The sequence below is a fragment of the Peromyscus eremicus genome, chromosome 3, assembly GCF_949786415.1.
Source record: "Peromyscus eremicus chromosome 3, PerEre_H2_v1, whole genome shotgun sequence".
NCBI lineage: Eukaryota > Metazoa > Chordata > Mammalia > Rodentia > Cricetidae > Peromyscus > Peromyscus eremicus.
In genome coordinates this window covers 17,652,800-17,670,111 of record NC_081418.1, presented here as the reverse complement: position 1 = coordinate 17,670,111, position 17,312 = coordinate 17,652,800, and positions in this window count along the sequence as shown.

The window sequence follows — 17,312 nt, the reverse complement described above, 5'->3', positions numbered from 1 at the left end:
TAAGTTTACTGACAGAGGTCCCCAGAGCCTCTCAGCTATCTAGATTTATATCAAGTGCTAATTTGTCTGAGGGTCCAAAGACTTCTACTGTATGGAAAGAAACAAAAGTGATGGACTTTTCCAGAATTATGCTTTTGTGAAAGAGTATGTATGTCTCTGCTGGCACATATTTAATTCTGTGCACATACATACATGCATTTGTTCATTTGTATCAACATTTACACACATGTTTATTGCATTCCCATGATGTTTTCATGACTGTGAAGCAGATCAGAAACTTCTCTTCTGCAGACAAAGGTGAGGTAAGGTGGACTTTCCATTTCTAGAATTGAACAGGCAGGATTTCACTCAGCTCCTGTCTCTAATACAGAACTGTTTCAATAATATTAATGATGGGGGTTTATTTATATTTGAAGGCCCAGAAGAAGTGTGTGTGTGTGGGGGGAGGTCTGAAGGATTTCTGAAGGAATGGAATTTGTTTAAACTAGCATAAACCAGTTTTAATGAATACACCCAACTCCTTTGACTTCTGCATCTAAAAAACACAAAAATAAAATGAAAAACTTTACTGTACTTTACTGTAAGTGGCAAGTACTCAAGATTCACATTTAATGATTTTTAGTTAATTTATTAGAATTTTATGCAAAGTTCAAAAATCCCCAGTACAGGGAAATGATAGCACTCTAAGATGGATATGCTAATTGCCCTGACTTGATCATTATGTATTACATACACATAATGTTATTATACTCTACCCATAAAAATGTATACTTCAGTGTCAATTAAGACATTTTTAAAGTTTAATTTTTTCTGGTATCATTGTTGAAGAAGGTTACAAAATGGAAGCTATTCTCCAATTTTCATTTCAAGCTAAATCAGGGCAATTTTCCAAGTTAAGTACGTCACATAAATTCTTGGCCAGTGTCATAGTGCTAAGCTTTATGACCAGATGGGAGTGGCTTACCTTTCTGACTTATGACCCATGTGCTTCTTCCTTGAAAAGAGCTACAGTATAGCCAAGATTAGATATAATGTTAAAAACATCTTTCTCTATTACAGCTGATGGCTTACCTACTTTAAAAGAGTGTCTGAGATATCCTTTTTAAATACTTTTTAAACCTGAGTGCCAGATGCTCACATTCCTTAATCTTTTAGTGCCACCTAGGGTCCCAATTTGGAAAGTGTTTGTGTGAGGCCAATTATAAATATTGTGAGGTCTCCTGGTGTAAAATTAATGACTTCATCACTTGATTATCTTTTGCCTTTTGGCTTTAATTCCATGATCTGGACAAAATTCAGGAAGGTGATTTGATGGTACAAAATCAGAAGATATTTAGACTCTTTGTCCCAGTTATTGGATGTCTAGAAAATGATGAAGGTACAAAAACATTTAGTACAGTATTATTTAGAACAAATGACTAATTATGAAACATGACATAATCACCTTGAAATTTATTATAAGAAAGAAAATCCATTCAGTTGAAATCTCTAATTTTTCTCCTTACAGAAAGATGTTAGGTCTTCATAAACTTCCAAAGCCAAAATCACCATATAATTCTACAACACACAATAGCACCTCAAAATAATATGATTCATAACCCTCAAAACTACACGAATGCGAACCTAGAAAGTAGACTCTCTGGATGTACTCGGAGAGACTGTAGTGCTTGACACATTTTCCAGCCAAGATAAATGATATAAAATCCTTTACAAAGAAACACAAACCTTACCCCATATTCCCTCCCCCAACACCTTCTCCCTAACCTCTCCTCACTTGACCCTCCCATTCCAGACTCCCCCCACATCCACCCACAACAATCTCTTCTCTTTTCAGTTCCTAACAAGACCCATTTGTGCCTTCTAGTTCCTTACTCTCTACCTACCCTCTGTGGTTCTATGGACTGCAGCTTGGTTATCATTGATTCAACTGCTAATATCCACATTTAAGTGAATACATACTATATTTGTCTTTTTGGGTCTGGGATACCTCACTCAGGATATTGTTTTTTTCTAGTTCTGTTCATTTGCCTGCATATTTTATGGTGTCATTTTTTTAATATCTGAGCAATATTCCATTGTGTAAATGTACCATGTTTTCTTTATCCATTCTTCTGTTGAGATACATCCACGTTGTTGTGGGGTCTCCCTTTTCTTTGTGGTCCATTGGCCACCAATCCAAGAGAACAAAGGAAGCAGAGGTGGCTTGCAGGGCTTTGTACAGCCTGTGAGTACAATGGAAATAGCCTTTTAGGAGTCTGCCTCAGTATTACAGCACAGCTCTATTTCAGAGTAATGGGAATATATAGGAGGGGTGTTGTAGAATATTATTTTAAGATGTGTTACTTCTGTTTATGTTGCATTTGTTTAACTCTGTGAAGCTGTGTTACTGTGCCTGTCTAAAACACCTGATGATTTAATAAAGATCTGAACCACCAATAGCAAGGCAGGAGAAAGGATAGGTAGGACTGGCTGGCAGGCAGAGAGAATATATAGAAGGAGAAATCTGGGAGGGGAGATCAACAAGGAACCAGAGAAGGAGGAGGACTCCAGGGGCCAGCCACCCAGCTACACAGCAAGCCACCGAGTAAGAGTAAGATTTACAGAGTTAAGAGACTGGGAAAAGCCCAGAGCCAAAAGAGAGATGGGATGATTTAAGTAAAGCTGGCTAGAAACAAGCCAAGGTAAGGCCAGGCATTCATAAGTAAGAATAAGCCTCTGTGGGTGATTTATTTGGGAGCTGAGTGGCGCCCCCCCCAAAAGAGCCCCAAACCCCCAACAACAGATGGGGACAGTGACTGGGGCACTGCCCCAGTCACTAATTTACATTTGGCAGTGTGGTCCTACCATACAGCTGGAGTACATACCTAATTATCATATGGACAGCAGAGGGGAGGCATTTGTAGGGAACTGTGTCAAAGGTCATGCTTACATCTGGCATCCAGGCTCAGGGACAGCCTCCAAATAGGCCTCCGGGGCCTAGAGACGCATCCAAACAGGGTCAGGAGAGAGTCCTGCTGCGAAGGGGGTCCCCACATTATGTCGAGCTCAGAGAGCTGTCTGGACATGGTGAACTGCAACCTTACAGCAGAGCCTTCCAATAGCTTATTTCCAGTTCCTGAAGATTACAAAGACAGCAGCAATGATGGGGAGATAGAGCTAAAACTAAGGAGCATTTTATGATTAGTATGGTAACAAAATGCAGTAGAAACCTCCTTGTAGCTAGAGTTTTTTTGGTCCTGCCTGGCCCACGGTCAGGACAAATCTCTCTCACCCGCCAGTCCCCCAGTCGCTCAGACCCAACCAAGTAAACACACAGAGACTTACATTGTTTACAAACTGTGTGGCCGTGGCAGGCTTCTTGTTATCTAGTTCTTCTGTCTTAAATTAACCCATTTCTATTAATCTTTAAGTTGCCACGTGGCTTGTGGCTTACTGGTATCTTAACATCTTCTCATGGTGGCAGCTGGCAGTGTCTCCCTGCCTCAGCCTTCCACTTCCCGGAATTCTCCTCTCTCCTTGTCCTGCCTGGCTACTGGCCAATCAGTGTTTTATTTATTAACCAATCAGAGCAACACATTTAACATACAGAACATCCCACAGAACCTCCTAAAATATATATGTGTATATACATGAAGGCCATTTAAATGAAATCACCAAATAAAGAGGGAGACAGAGTCCCAGCTTGCCATCTCTTGTCACCAAATGAAGCTTCCAGTACCAGGTTTGGGTTTCATCTGATAGAATTGTTGACCAAAGGTGCCCCACAGGAATCCCCAAACAACCCAAGCAGTTGCTCTCCACAAACTGATCGCAAAGCTCCATTGCAAAGAAAGATCTTACTCAATCCATTGAATGTGGCTGATTTCTGTATAGAGCCTTCACCTCTATGTTCCAGTGTCTTTGCTACAGAAATGTACTCTGCACATTATCAGAAGAGAAATGGAAACACCAAACAAGCCACAAACCCTTTGTCTAAAACAGTGTACTACCTGTAAGATGTTTGTGGGAGTAACCAACCAATAACTGATTTGACTTAAGGCCAACTGCACAAGATGGAACCCATACCCAACTTTGTTTGGGTGATGAAGAACTTGAAACTAGATAGTCCAGGGACCTAGGAAAAAGACAAACATGAATGTTCTTTTAAAAAAATGAAGAAAGGAAAAAGAAGGAAGAGAGAGAGAAAGGAAGAAGTAAGGAGGGAGAGAGGGAAGGAGGGAGGAAGGAAAAGAGAAAAAGGAATGGAAGAAAAGAAGAAGAAAGGAAAAGATGTAGGGATAAAATGGCTCCTAATGACATTCTGCTGTATTCATAGGTCAGGTGCCTTGCTCAGCCATCTTCAGAGATGCTTCCTCCTGCAGCAGAAGGGTAAAAACACAGAGACCCAGAGCCACATACTATGCAGAGAATGATTGACCTTGGAACACTCAGCCCTAAATGGGATGTTTCCATCAACTTCCTCCCCTCAGAACTTGGGGAACCCTATAGAAAAAGAGGCAGAAAGAGTGTAAGAACCAGAGGGAACAGAGGACACCAGAAGAACAAGCCCTCTAAATCAATTGAGCAAAGTTCATATGAACTCACAGAGGCTGAGGCAGACAGGGTCTGCATGGCTCTGCATCAGGTCTGCTGTGTTTATAGTATGGCTTCCACTTCAGTGTTTTTATGGGGTTCCTGAGCATGTGAACAAGCGGGTCTATGATTCTTGTGTCTTCTCTTGGGCTCTTTCTCTTCTCTTGGTTTGTCTTTCTTCAATTTCAATGTGGTAGCTTTTGTTTCATCTTACTATATTTTATTTTGTTATATTTAAAATAAAATGAATTAATGAATGAATGAAAACCTAGCCACTAAGGTAAATACTAACAACTAAACTGTCATTTATATCTGCTGAAAGTGGGGAATATCAGTTTTCTCCAACAGAATGACAATGAGTATATCAACCACTCCAGGACAGGTTTCATGTTCAATAGTTGACCAACAAATAATGAACTCCACAGTTGTGTGTGTGTGTGTGTGTGTGTGTGTGTGTGTGTGTGTGTGTTTATTTGGTTACAGTTTGGTCTTTTGGGGGGATTGTATTTTATTTTCTAGGTTTTAGGGATTTTTGTTGTATTGAGTTTTGTTTTGGTTTATTTTTTCAGAAAGAATTTAAACTTGGGTGGGTAGGAGGAGAGCATCTGGAAAGACTTGAGGGAGGGAAAGAATATGATCAAAATATATTTACATGTAAAAATTGTTTAAATAATAAAAAAATTAGAAAAAAGAAAAGGAAAACACAAACATCTTCAAATAAAACATTGTGCTTTGTATCTCATTTCTGATTATTGTCTCTTGAATTGTCATAGATGGGACTAATGGCTGTACCTCAGCTTTGAATTCTGCCCTGTCATGTAACAAGAACTTTTCACTACCCATAATTCCTTTTCTTCTTGTTGTATAAGTAACCTCTCCTCTCAACTCACAGTTTGCTGTTGCCTTCAAAACAAACTGTAGTGAATGGTATTTTAAATAAAATACAAAGAGTTCCTCATTCAAATCTCCATCTCCCATACTTCTGGTAAACTATAATCCTATTCTTACAGCTGACATCATGGTTGAACGTCTTAGTATTCTCTATTTAATGCCACAATTTTCACACCTTCTACTCAACCTTAGATTCATTCTTGTGTGGAATATGGCTTCATCACTCAATCAACACAGCTTTCTGGACAGTCACAGCCAATCTCCATGTTGATAAATATATGGGCTGGTCAGGTGTGTGGCTCAGTTGGTATAATGCTTGCCTAGTGTAATCCTTAGTTAGGGTTACAATTGCTGTAATGAAACATGACCAAAGGCAACTTGGGAAGGAAAAGGTTTATGTCACTCACAGTCCCATGTAATAGTTCATCTTCAAAAGCAGGGCAGGAAATCGAGCAGGGCAGGAACCTGAAGACAGAAGCTGATGCAGAGGCCATGGAGGGGTGCTGCTTACTGGCTTGTTCCTCATGGCTTGTTCAGCCTGCTCCTTATAGAACCCAGGATCACCAGCCCAGGAATGTCACCGCCCACCATGGGCTGGGCCCACTCCCATTGATCACTAAATGAGAAAATGACTTACAGCTGGATCTCATGGAGGCATTTCCTCAACTGAGGCTCCTTCCTCTGATGACTCTATGTTGCAACAGATTGACATAAAACTAGCTAGCACACCTAGCATGAATATCCTGGGTTTAATCCCCACCACCAGATAAGCTGAGTGTGGTGGCACACACTTACAATCCCAACACTCGGAGGTGAAGGCAGGGGCATCCGAAGTTCAAGTTCAGTCTCGGCTCCACACACTGTCTCAGAAATTCACTAATAATGTGAGTGTATTAAAAACTAAATGAACAAAATTAATTTATGGGCTAATGCCCAGTATTCATTGGACCTCAGAAGCAGTCAACACTCTCAGCCATGGTCCTCCCGTCTGTTCTCAGCTCTACCTTTGTTCACCTTCCTCTCATTGGCCATAAAATACTCAGCTAAGTCCCAAGCACTCTTCTTTTCCTTCGTTTTAAGATCTATTTATTTGATATTATACGTATGGGTGGTTTGTCTACATGTATGTAAGTGTACCACATGCATACATAGTGCCCACAAAACCCAGAAGACAGCACTGTATCCTCTGTAACTGGAGTTAGATATTGTTAGCTACCATGTGGGTCCTGGGGACCAAACATGGGTCTTCCACAAGAGGAACAAGTGCTCTTAACTGATGAGCCATCTCTCTAGACCCCTTAGAGCTTTAATCATTTTCTAGGTAATTTCTCCACAGAAATGCTTTCAGTTACTATTTACAAATAAATCTTAAACTCCAATTTCATACCCAGTGCATTTCTCTGGGTTCCAGGAAAGCACCCTGCACCATACACACACACACACACACACACACACACACACACACACACACACACACACACACTGTACTAAAGACTTCATTCCTTTAAGGCATCTCAATCTCTGTGAAGCCACGTGTTAACTTATTTCCCTTCCAAATGTATTCTTTCAGTGTTCCCTTCCAGTTCCATAAATGACCTCACCAGGCATCAAACTATACAACCCAAATATTAAAAGTCTAAGACTCTCTGTCTTCATGTGACCCCTTCATTTATCCTCCGACACTGTTGGTTTTGCTTTTCACCTCTCAGATGCAGCTTCTCTGCATCTCCACTACCACACTCATCCGGATCACTATTATCTCTCAACAATCATATTAGTTTGAATCATGTTAATAATTCTACTTTTAATTTCCCAACCTACATACCTTCTCATCTAAATGACCTCCTAAGAAATCCAGGCCAATGTTGAATCAAAGCATGCTGCTGTGTCCAGCTTTTGTGTGTGTGCTGGTGCTCAGAGCTAAGGTCCTCACTCTTCCTTGGCAGACACTTTCCGGGCTAGACCATCTCCCCAGTTTCCACATCTTTTCTTAGGAGATGTTCCCTGACATATATAACACAAGGTAAAGGGATCCTCACAGTGGGTAGTCATTCCCAAAACTCTGTCGGTATGCCTTTTCCCTAAATGTCTTTGTTTCCAGTATTTCCATCTTGCTCCCCCCCAAAAGACTACGGCTCAAGGTCTTATGAATATTCATACTTTGAATAACTTAGTCCTACATATGAATGAATGATTAGTGTCAGTACTCTATCACTGGATCTTCTGATTTATTGCATTGACAGTAGTGGTTATGATGCTTCTACTCAGCTTCCTGAAACTTCTACTCAGCCCTATCTACTAGTGGCTCTGGTCCTGTAAGTGGTGAAATCAAGTATGAATATTGTGAGCCTGTCACATTTGCTTAAGAACAGGAGAAATAACCAATGTGAGTTTGTGAATTGATCTCAACTATAAGATGGACTGATACTGGCACTCCACTACCCTCCCTCTTCTATGGCCCTAAGTCTAATCATATTTATTTGCTGGGGCTTGGGATCTGGATCTATTAACTAGTTTAGATTTTGACAATAGCTATAGCATTATTACTGTCCAATGACTTCTATCTTACTTGTAATCTTTTTAACCAAGTGGGTCTGGCTATATTTTTTTATATACTTTTGTATATATTTTGTATAGTTTTGGATTTGTATGCATCTTATTTCTAGGAACACACTAGAACCCTAGACAACCACAAGCTTGTCCTCGCCAATCTGCTCTTGTGATTCACTCTTGTTCTACACAGCTTCCTCATTTAAATGCTGTCCTTTGGACACTGCCATTCTAAGACACTATTAGCTTTACCTAGCCTAGTTCTATGCCTATATCTCCTACAACTGACATTGAACTTCACTAAACAGCCATTACTGAGCTTCTTAAATTGCTGTAGAATATCCTCTGAGGAGTTGTCAGGAAAAATACGTCAGTAGTGGAATTTCTGGGGGGATAAAATATGTCTATTATAAATTATTCTCCTCTAAGTCTTGTGATCACTTTTTAAATATTCTTCTAAGGCATCTCCATAATCTTGACATGTTTTGAGATATTATATCTGGGCCGTGGCATTAAGTCATGAATGAAATCATTAATCAGAATCATGAAAGAATGCTTCCTTGGCAATGAATTTATCTTGTTTGGGTTTACATTCTGTGATTTTCACACCACAGTCCAATGTCTTTTTTTGTTTGTTTGTTTGGCAATTCTTATACAAGAAAGCATTGAATTGGGGGCTTGCTTACAGTTTCAGAGGCAGTTCATTTTCATTCTAGCAGTGAGCATGGAAATGGAGCAGGACCTGAGAGCTGCATCCTAATCCTCAGGCACAAACAAGGAGGCTGGGCCTGGCATAGGATTATGAAACCTCAAAGCCCACCCTCAGTGACACACTTCTTCATACAAGGCTACAACTACTACAACAGGGCCACATCTAATCCTTCTAATCCCTCTCAAATAGTGCCATTCCCCAATGGCTGAACATTCAAACACAGGAACCTATGGGAGTCATTCTCATTCAAACCACATTTCACTCCCTGGCCCCCCTAGGCTTATAGCCATATCATAATGTAAAATGAATTTAGTCCAACTTCAAAAGTTCCCATAATCTTCCACTTTCAAGTCTCAACACTTTAAAAATCCAGTCTCTTCTGAGACTTAAGGCAATCTCTTAACTGTCACCCCTGTAAAATAAAAATCAAAAAGCAGATCACATACTTCCAACATACAACGGCACAGAATATGCATTACCATTCTAAAAGGGAGACAGAAAGCGTAGTAAAGAAATAACAGGCCAAAGCAAGGCCAAAAACCAGCAGGGCAAACTCCAAATTCTGTATCTCTATGTCTGATGTCAAAGTATTCTTCAGATCTCCAACTCCTCTCAGCTTTGTTGACTTCAACACACTTTTCTTTCTTGGGCTCCTCATCTGGTCTATATCTCTTCTTGTCAGGTGTTCCAGGACTCTGGCATCTCCAACATCTTGGGGTCTCCTACACAATCCAGTCTTCCCCTTCATAGAGCTTCATAGGCTTCTATGGGCCTCCATGCAGGGACACCCCTGACACATTGACCTCAGTAGCTTTCCTTGCCCACAGAGGAAGATTCCACAACTCTTTTCTTATATTTTTGACTCTAAAGCCAGAACCACACGGCCAAAGCTGTCAACTTCTGCTGCTTGATGGGGCTGGATCTTGCCCACCTTGTTCAATTACATTTATAATTATTTTCTGCTCTTTATAGTTTCCTTCACTGTTGATACTTTTTTTAATTCTTCTTCATAAGTTGGAAACTTAATTGAGTTGACTTTGCCTTGAGGTCTCTACCCCCTTTATTTCTTTTAGCATCAGGCTTTTCTTTATATTTTTGTCTTCTTGAGCACTAGACTTTGCTCCATTACACTTCCTGGTGCTCCCTTTTTTCCTCAAACTGTACATTTTATATTTTTCTTTGCTCAATTTGATCTTTTTCATTATAGAGCTATATAGGAGTGATTACGAATAATCAGAGGATGCAGTCAATACTAGGCTGTCTTAAAATATCCTCTCCCAGTGCCATTAATACAAAACTCTTAAATTTAGTCTCAAGTAGGTTTTTAGGAAACAGGCAAAAAGCAGCCACATTCTTTGCCAAAATATCACAAGAACAGGTCTCTAGGCCGTTTACTTCTTCCCCTTGGAAACTTCTTGAGCTAGGGCCCTACATTTCAAATTGTCCTCACCAGTGTCTCCCATGCTCCTACTAGAATGGCTCATTAAGCCCTGCTTAAAGCATCCAAACACTTTTCTAGTCCAAATTTCCAAAAATCTTCCATATTCGTCCAACAAACAGCATGGTCAGGTCTGTCACAGCAGTACACCTCAGTCCCTGGTACCAAGTTCTGTCTTAATTAATATTCTATTACTGTGAAGAGACACCATGACCATGGCAACTCTTATAAGAGAAAGCATTGAATTGAGGCTTACTTACAGTTTTAAAGTCTATTGTCATCATGGCAGAAGCATAGTACTAGAAAAGTAGAGAGTTACATCCTAATCCTCAAGTAGAGACAGAGATACTGGGTTGACATGGGCTTTTGAAACCTCAAAGCCCAACTCTAGTGACACACTTCCTCATACAAGGCCAGACCTACTCCATCAAGGCCATACCAACCAATTCTTCTCAAATAGTGCCACCCCCTATGACTAAGCATTCAAATATACGAGCCTTGGGAACCATTCTCATCCAAACCAGCACATTCCAGGTGTAGCCACTATACTGCATATGGCTTCATAGCTTAAACAAATTAACACATCTCCTGGTATCCTGTATGAAGCTTTTGATATGACGAACAATGTTTTCTCTGTACCTGACCCTACATTCCAATGAGGCAGTTTGCATTCAGTTGTCAGGGCTAACAATATAACTTCACTTTCTGACCTCAGGAATATGTGTGCTCTCCAGTCTTATGTCATAGTTTAATCAACACAAGATATTACACTGGTCCACTACATTGATGTCAGAGAGTAGAAAACAAATACAACAAAAACTTAGAAGTCTTTTATCCTAAAGAAATTTCTAAGAGTCCAAAAGTTTAGATCATATCAAGTTAACTTTTCTAAACTAAAGGACACAGTATTAGAGCTGGTCATAAAAGAGGCACAGTGTCCTGTGAATGGATTTCTCATCTGGATATATACCTAAAGTTCATGTATTCACTACCCTGAAAGTCTCCTATTTTTCAGTGGGCACAGACCAAGAGATGGTTCTGTAACTGATCCAGACTACTGTGCAAATTGTCCTGCCACTTAGGCCGTATAATCCAGCAGGTCCAAAGTTGCTTGACAGTGGCTGATGTAGACACTGTTCTGTCTTTGGCAGACACATACAGGTGAATAACAGTGCAAGTCTTCTAGATTTTGGAGCAAAGCCCAGATAGCCTTCAAAAGTAACTACTCTACTTTTGAGAACTAACTTTTAACTTACTACTGGATATTTACAGAGACTAAATGTTTAAACATGTGACACTAAGTTATCATGAGACTTGAATTGCCCAGCATGAACTGCATGTCATTTGACTTAAGAAGATAAAAGTTTGAGTAAGTATGACAATACTCTATCATTAAATTTGAGGTTGTTAAACAAACAAAAAAAAAAAAGGGCAATGCAATCCAAGAAAACCCTAATAGCACAACTATTCAAAATGTTCAGCGTATTCTTTTTTTTTTAATTTTGCAATACAATTCAGTTCTACATATCAGCCACAGATTCCCTTGTTCTCCCCCCTCCTGCCCCCTCACCTTCCCCCCAGCCCGCCCCCCATTCCAGTCTCCTCCAGGGCAAAGCCTTCCCCACAGCCTGAGATCAACCTGGTGGACTCAGTCCAGGTAAGTCCAGTCCCCTCCTCCCAGGCCGAGCCAAGGGACCCAGGTTCAGCGTATTCTTGACAACCTGCCTTCTCTTTCCTAGGCATCACAGGTGGCCTTATATAAATTTCTCTACAATCAACTAAAAAAATCAGATATTTGGGTCTGATCTATAAATGGTTCTGCTCTGTGTGAAGGCATCACCCAAAAGTGGACAGTTGTAGCATGACAGTCCCATTCTAAACAGCTGTGAAAGAAAATCTTCCCAGTAGGCAGAACATTTGAGTAACACACCTGGTTTTTAACTATGCTTGGAATGAGAAATGTCTGGATATGTAGTTGTATACCTATTCCTGAGCTGTGAACAATGGTTTAACTGGATATTAGAACTTGGAAGGAATGTGATTGGAAAATCAGTTTTTAAAAGAAAAAGAAAGAAGGAAAGAAAAATTTGGTGATGCCTTAGTTATTTTTTATACTGCTGTGGTAAGACATCATGATGAAGGCAACTTACAGAAGAGTTTGCCTTGGACTTGTTTCCAAGGGTTAAGAGCCTAACACCGTCATGGTGGGGGGGGACGACAGCAGGGCAGGTACTGGTACTGGAGTAACAGCTGAGTGCTCACATCTCCATCCACAGGAAGGAAACATACAGGGAATGGCATGGAATCTCAAAGCCCTCCTCCAGTGACACACTTCTCCAACAAGGCTTCACCTCCTCCTCATCCTTCCCAAACAGTTCCAACTGGGTACCAAGTATTTTTAATCAAGAAACTGTTGTGTGGCAGCTTTTTTTTTCTCCAGAGGTAACATGACCCCACTGGGGATTTTCCTCTGCTAGCCTTCACAACTAGAGACTATTACACTAGCCAAGTCCATCGGAATGGCAACAGAGTTACTGACTTTGCCCAGGAAGTGGATAAAGGTGGAAATGATCAGGAGTCTCATACCTGAGATTCTCCCTCCCCTGGCTCCAAGTGAAAAATGCTAGGAAGTGGAAGATTGGTCAAAATTGGAATCCCATCAGTTAGTTTCCATGACAGTTATACCTAATGGGGTGGGGCTTTACGGTGATGTAGTTGTTTAGGGGTTACCCATGCTCCTGTAGGTAACCCCTCATGCATGCCCTATAAGCAAGCTCAAAATACTCTGGTCTTACTAAATTGAATGTTGGTGAAATCATACTTTGGTCTACCATTGGTGTCTATCTGGAATGATTTAGCATTTGTTCACATCTCCCTAGAAAAAATTAATACAGAAATAAGTGCCCAAACATGGTAATACATAAATACTGGGGTGTCTTTAAGAATAAAGGGGCATTTCCTGAGAAGCTAGTGTTTCAGAAATTAAACACCCATCAAAGTCTCCCAAAGCTAATGATTTTCAGGTTCTTGTCTTATGAATTTATAGGGTGAAATTCATAGAGCCATGGTATAATGATTTAGCAGCTGAAGGTGCCTAGGTGGGTTGGAGACAAGGGGTACCACCAAGTCACACCATGCAACAGATCTCACTCGAGAGGTTTATTGCAGGGGGGAGTGCAGAGGCTGCCTCTGAGCAAGAGTGGAAGTGAAAAGAGTGGGGAGAGAAGATACTTGCCTTTTATAGCGCATGCACATAGGGAGAGTGTGTGAATCCTGGCGACAGTGTCGCATCTTTAGTGGCTGATGATGACCTGTCCTGCTGTCTCTTGGTCCCTAATGGCATGCTGGTGGGAATGCCTGAATGCTAGCTAACGCATAGAGGGTGAATTTTAGGGAGAAGTTTGTTGTGGATTCATAGGCAGGCACTTAAGAGAGAAGGTGAGAGAGAACAGAGCTCATGTATAGCAGGAGTGTGAGAGGTCCCAGAAAAAAGGGTGCAACTGAACCACTGCTCTAGGAGTCTTTTAAAGGACTTGTTGCAGAAACTAGGGTAAATATAGGGAGGGGATGGGCTGATCAGTCCAATTGGTCTAACAAGGTGTCCAGGTGAATCCTCTCAGCTTTAATCACATGGGCATATATGGACTTTAAGTGGGGGAGTGCTCATTGAGGAGATAACAAGGAAACAAGACCCCTCTTCTGGCACTCCTGCCCTCTAGCAAGGTCATTCTCAAAACTGTTGTTTTGGGGTCCCTGCCATACTTGCTTGATTTCTATATCCTGTTTTCATCAGTGTGTTAAATATGACAAAAGATGATAGCTAACAACACTGGTTAGTCTAGAAAGGAAGCCGAAACATAATCCCCAAATCTGCGGTTGTACTTTTTGTCAGGGCAGCCAACCCTCAAATAATGAAATGGAGACTTATTATTAATTATGAAAACTTGGCCTTAGCTTAAGCTTATTCTCAACTAGCTCTTATAACAAATTAACCCATATCTTTTAATCTACATTCTGGCACATGGTTCATTACCTTATTTCCATACTTCCCATCCTGCTTCCTCTGTGTGTGGCTGGTGACTCCACCTTTCTTCTTCCCAGAATTCTCTCTGACCTAAAGTCCTGCCTATACCTCCTGTCTAGCTATTGGACTTTCAGATTTTATTACACCAATCACAGCAATACATCTTCACACAGTGTACAAATATCTTCAGGTATGAGGTTTATCAAAAATAAAAGGGTTTCTTAGTCAGTGTTCTATTGCTGTGAAGAGACACAAAGACCAAGAAAACTCAAAAAAAAAAAAAAAAGCATTTAATTGGGAACTTGCTTACAGATTCAGAAAGTGAGTTCTTTGTCATCATGGTGAGGAGCATGGCAGCATGAATGGTGCTGGGACAGTAGCTGAGAGCCGCATCCTGATCTGTGGACCAAGAGAGGGAGACTCTGGGCTTGGCATGGGCTTTTGAAACCTCAAAGCCCACCCAATGTGACATACTTTCTCCATCAAGGCCACATTCCCTAATCCTAATCCTTTCAAATAGTGCCACTCCTTGGTGACTAAACATTCAAATATATGAGCCTATGTGTGCCATTATTCAAACCACCACAAAGGGCCTGAGTCATGGCTGGACTTCAAGGTGCATGGGGGAACATAGGACAGAAACAATATAGTACATGGAGATCTAAATGTAACAGAGCTGTAAAGGGAAAGAGAGGCATACCCTCAAGCTTAGAGAGGAGCTTCACTGAGAGTAAGAATAAGCCCTTCTACTCGGTCACATTCAGCCGCGCCCAGGCTTTGCCTCAGGTCTCCACCGTCGCCCACCGCCTCCAGCCTCCTGCCTCCCGACCATGCAATGCTAAAAAAAGGTTCAACCTCGGGCTCAAAAAATTGCTGAACGTCGGAGAAAATATGACCGAAAGCGTGAAGAGCGGGAGATAAAAGAAAGGATAGAAAGGGTGAAGAAGGCTTGAGAAGAGCATGGGAGAGCCCAGAGGGAAGAAGAAGCCAGAAGACAGTAAGGAGCTCAACACGGCTCTTTTTCCAGGTGGTGTTCCTGGGGGAATGCCTGGTAATTTCCCTGGAGGAATGCCTGGAATAGGAGCCGGCATGCCTGGAATGGCAGGAAAGCCTGGACTCAGTGAAATCCTCAGTGATCCAAAGGTTCTTGCAGCCACGCAGGATCCAGAAGTCATGGTGGCTTTCCAGGATGTGGCCCAGAATCCAGCAAATACGTCGAAATATCAGTGCAACCCAAAGGTTATGAATCTCATCAGTAAATTGTCAGCCAAGTTTGGAGGTCAAGCGTAATGTTAAACAGAACCCTTGCTGAATGAAGAGCAGCTTAGCTCACTTACTGGATGTTGCAATAATACAAACCAGTGTACCTCTGACCTCATTGGGAGAGCTGGGGTGCTTCAAAGATTATCCCTGCCCTTCTGCATCAACTGCGGCGGAAGCATTTTACAGTGGTTTGCCATTAGGGTCTTCATTCAGATAATGTTTTCCTACTAGAAAGTACAAACCTAAAACACTTTTCAACTTTAAACATATTTTTAAAAAATTTAGGGGGTGTTAATTCCTACACTTTTCTTTACTAATCTTTTTGGGGTTTTCCTTTGAATTACTGGGCAAGGAAGCTGAATATGGTCAACTTACGGCTCTCATGAATGGAAATAAAGATGTGTTAGTGGGAAGCAAATAAAACCCATTTAAGCTAATTGAGTTGGGAAAAAAGGAGTAAGAATAAGAGGGGTAGATGGGTAGGAAGGGAGACGAGGAGAAGCCTCTGTGCTAGGGTTGCTGGAGAAGGCAGAGGAGCAGTCTCCCAAGCAGTGCCCGGAGGAGTCTGAGAGCAACTCAAGAACAAAGGAGAAACCGATTTTCTAAAACATTCTAGGAGTGGAGGGAAGTTTTGTATCTTATGTTTGGTTCAGCATAGTATATGTACAAGGAGCCTGGAGGAGCCAGATACCAAAAATTGAGAGCTTTTGAGCCATCACACAGATGGCTTCTAAACTCTGTCCCCAACAAGGCTACGGGGATTCGGTCGATGGCCTGAAGTTGCAGGCCCTTGTCCTAATACATTGGGGGCACAGAAGAACCAAAGATGAACTTGTGGGAGAGCAATTGTATGGTCCTGATTCTAGATAAGATGAGAAACTATTATTATTTTTTAATCAAAAATGGTCAATATTTTATAAATTTCCCCCACACTGTAAAACTTTTATGCAATGCTTTTAATCTTCCCCACCTACTACAACTGCTTACGCAAAGGTCCTGTTGCATTCCACCCACCTTGCTTTATTTCCTTCGTGCCAATTCTTTTAAAACCAGCCAACCGTGAAAGACTATGAGGCTGGGTTCTGGCGAATGTGGAAAAGACATAGTTACTACGTGCTTTAAAATCAAATCAAGTGAACTTCCTGGCCTGGTGTGCTTGCTCGCCTGGTTTGGGTCATAGTTCACCCTTTTTTCAAAAAGAGCTTGCCTTGCCTCTGTACTTTCGGTCTGCTCATGTGTTTACTGCATAACACTGATGGTACTCTTGCCCACCAGTAGCAAGAGAAAGGAGGAGAGTGTCAGCAGGCTACTGCAGAGGTGTGGCCACTGCTGTGTGTTCCGAAAGATGAAAGTGTGTACCCAGGCCAAGATGCCGCCCGCTCAGCAGGAACTGGCTTGTGGAAGGGGGGATTACAAAGGGAAAGGAATATGCAGCTAGCATCCTCCTTGTTAACCTCTGACCTGGAAGTTAAACTGTATAAAAGAAGATGAGATGGAGGTACTGTTGTGAACCAACAGGAAAAGAGAGCACAAGTTAAATCCACGCTAAAAAGCCTGCTGTGAGAGCACTGTGCCAGAGACATGAACTACTATGTGTCTTTCTCAAAGTCAGAATTTACTGGATAACAATAAATTCATAAGGTTTATTGGTTTCAATGACAGAAATCTGTCACATAACATTGCTGGTGCACACCTTTAATCCCAGCACTCAGGAGACAGAGGCAGGCGTATCTCAATGAGTTCAAGGCCAGCCTGGTCTACAGAGCGAGATCCAGGACAGGCACCAAAACTACACAAAGAAACCCTGTCTCAAGAAAGCAAAAACAAACAAACAAACAAAAATATTGCTAACCTTGTTAGCC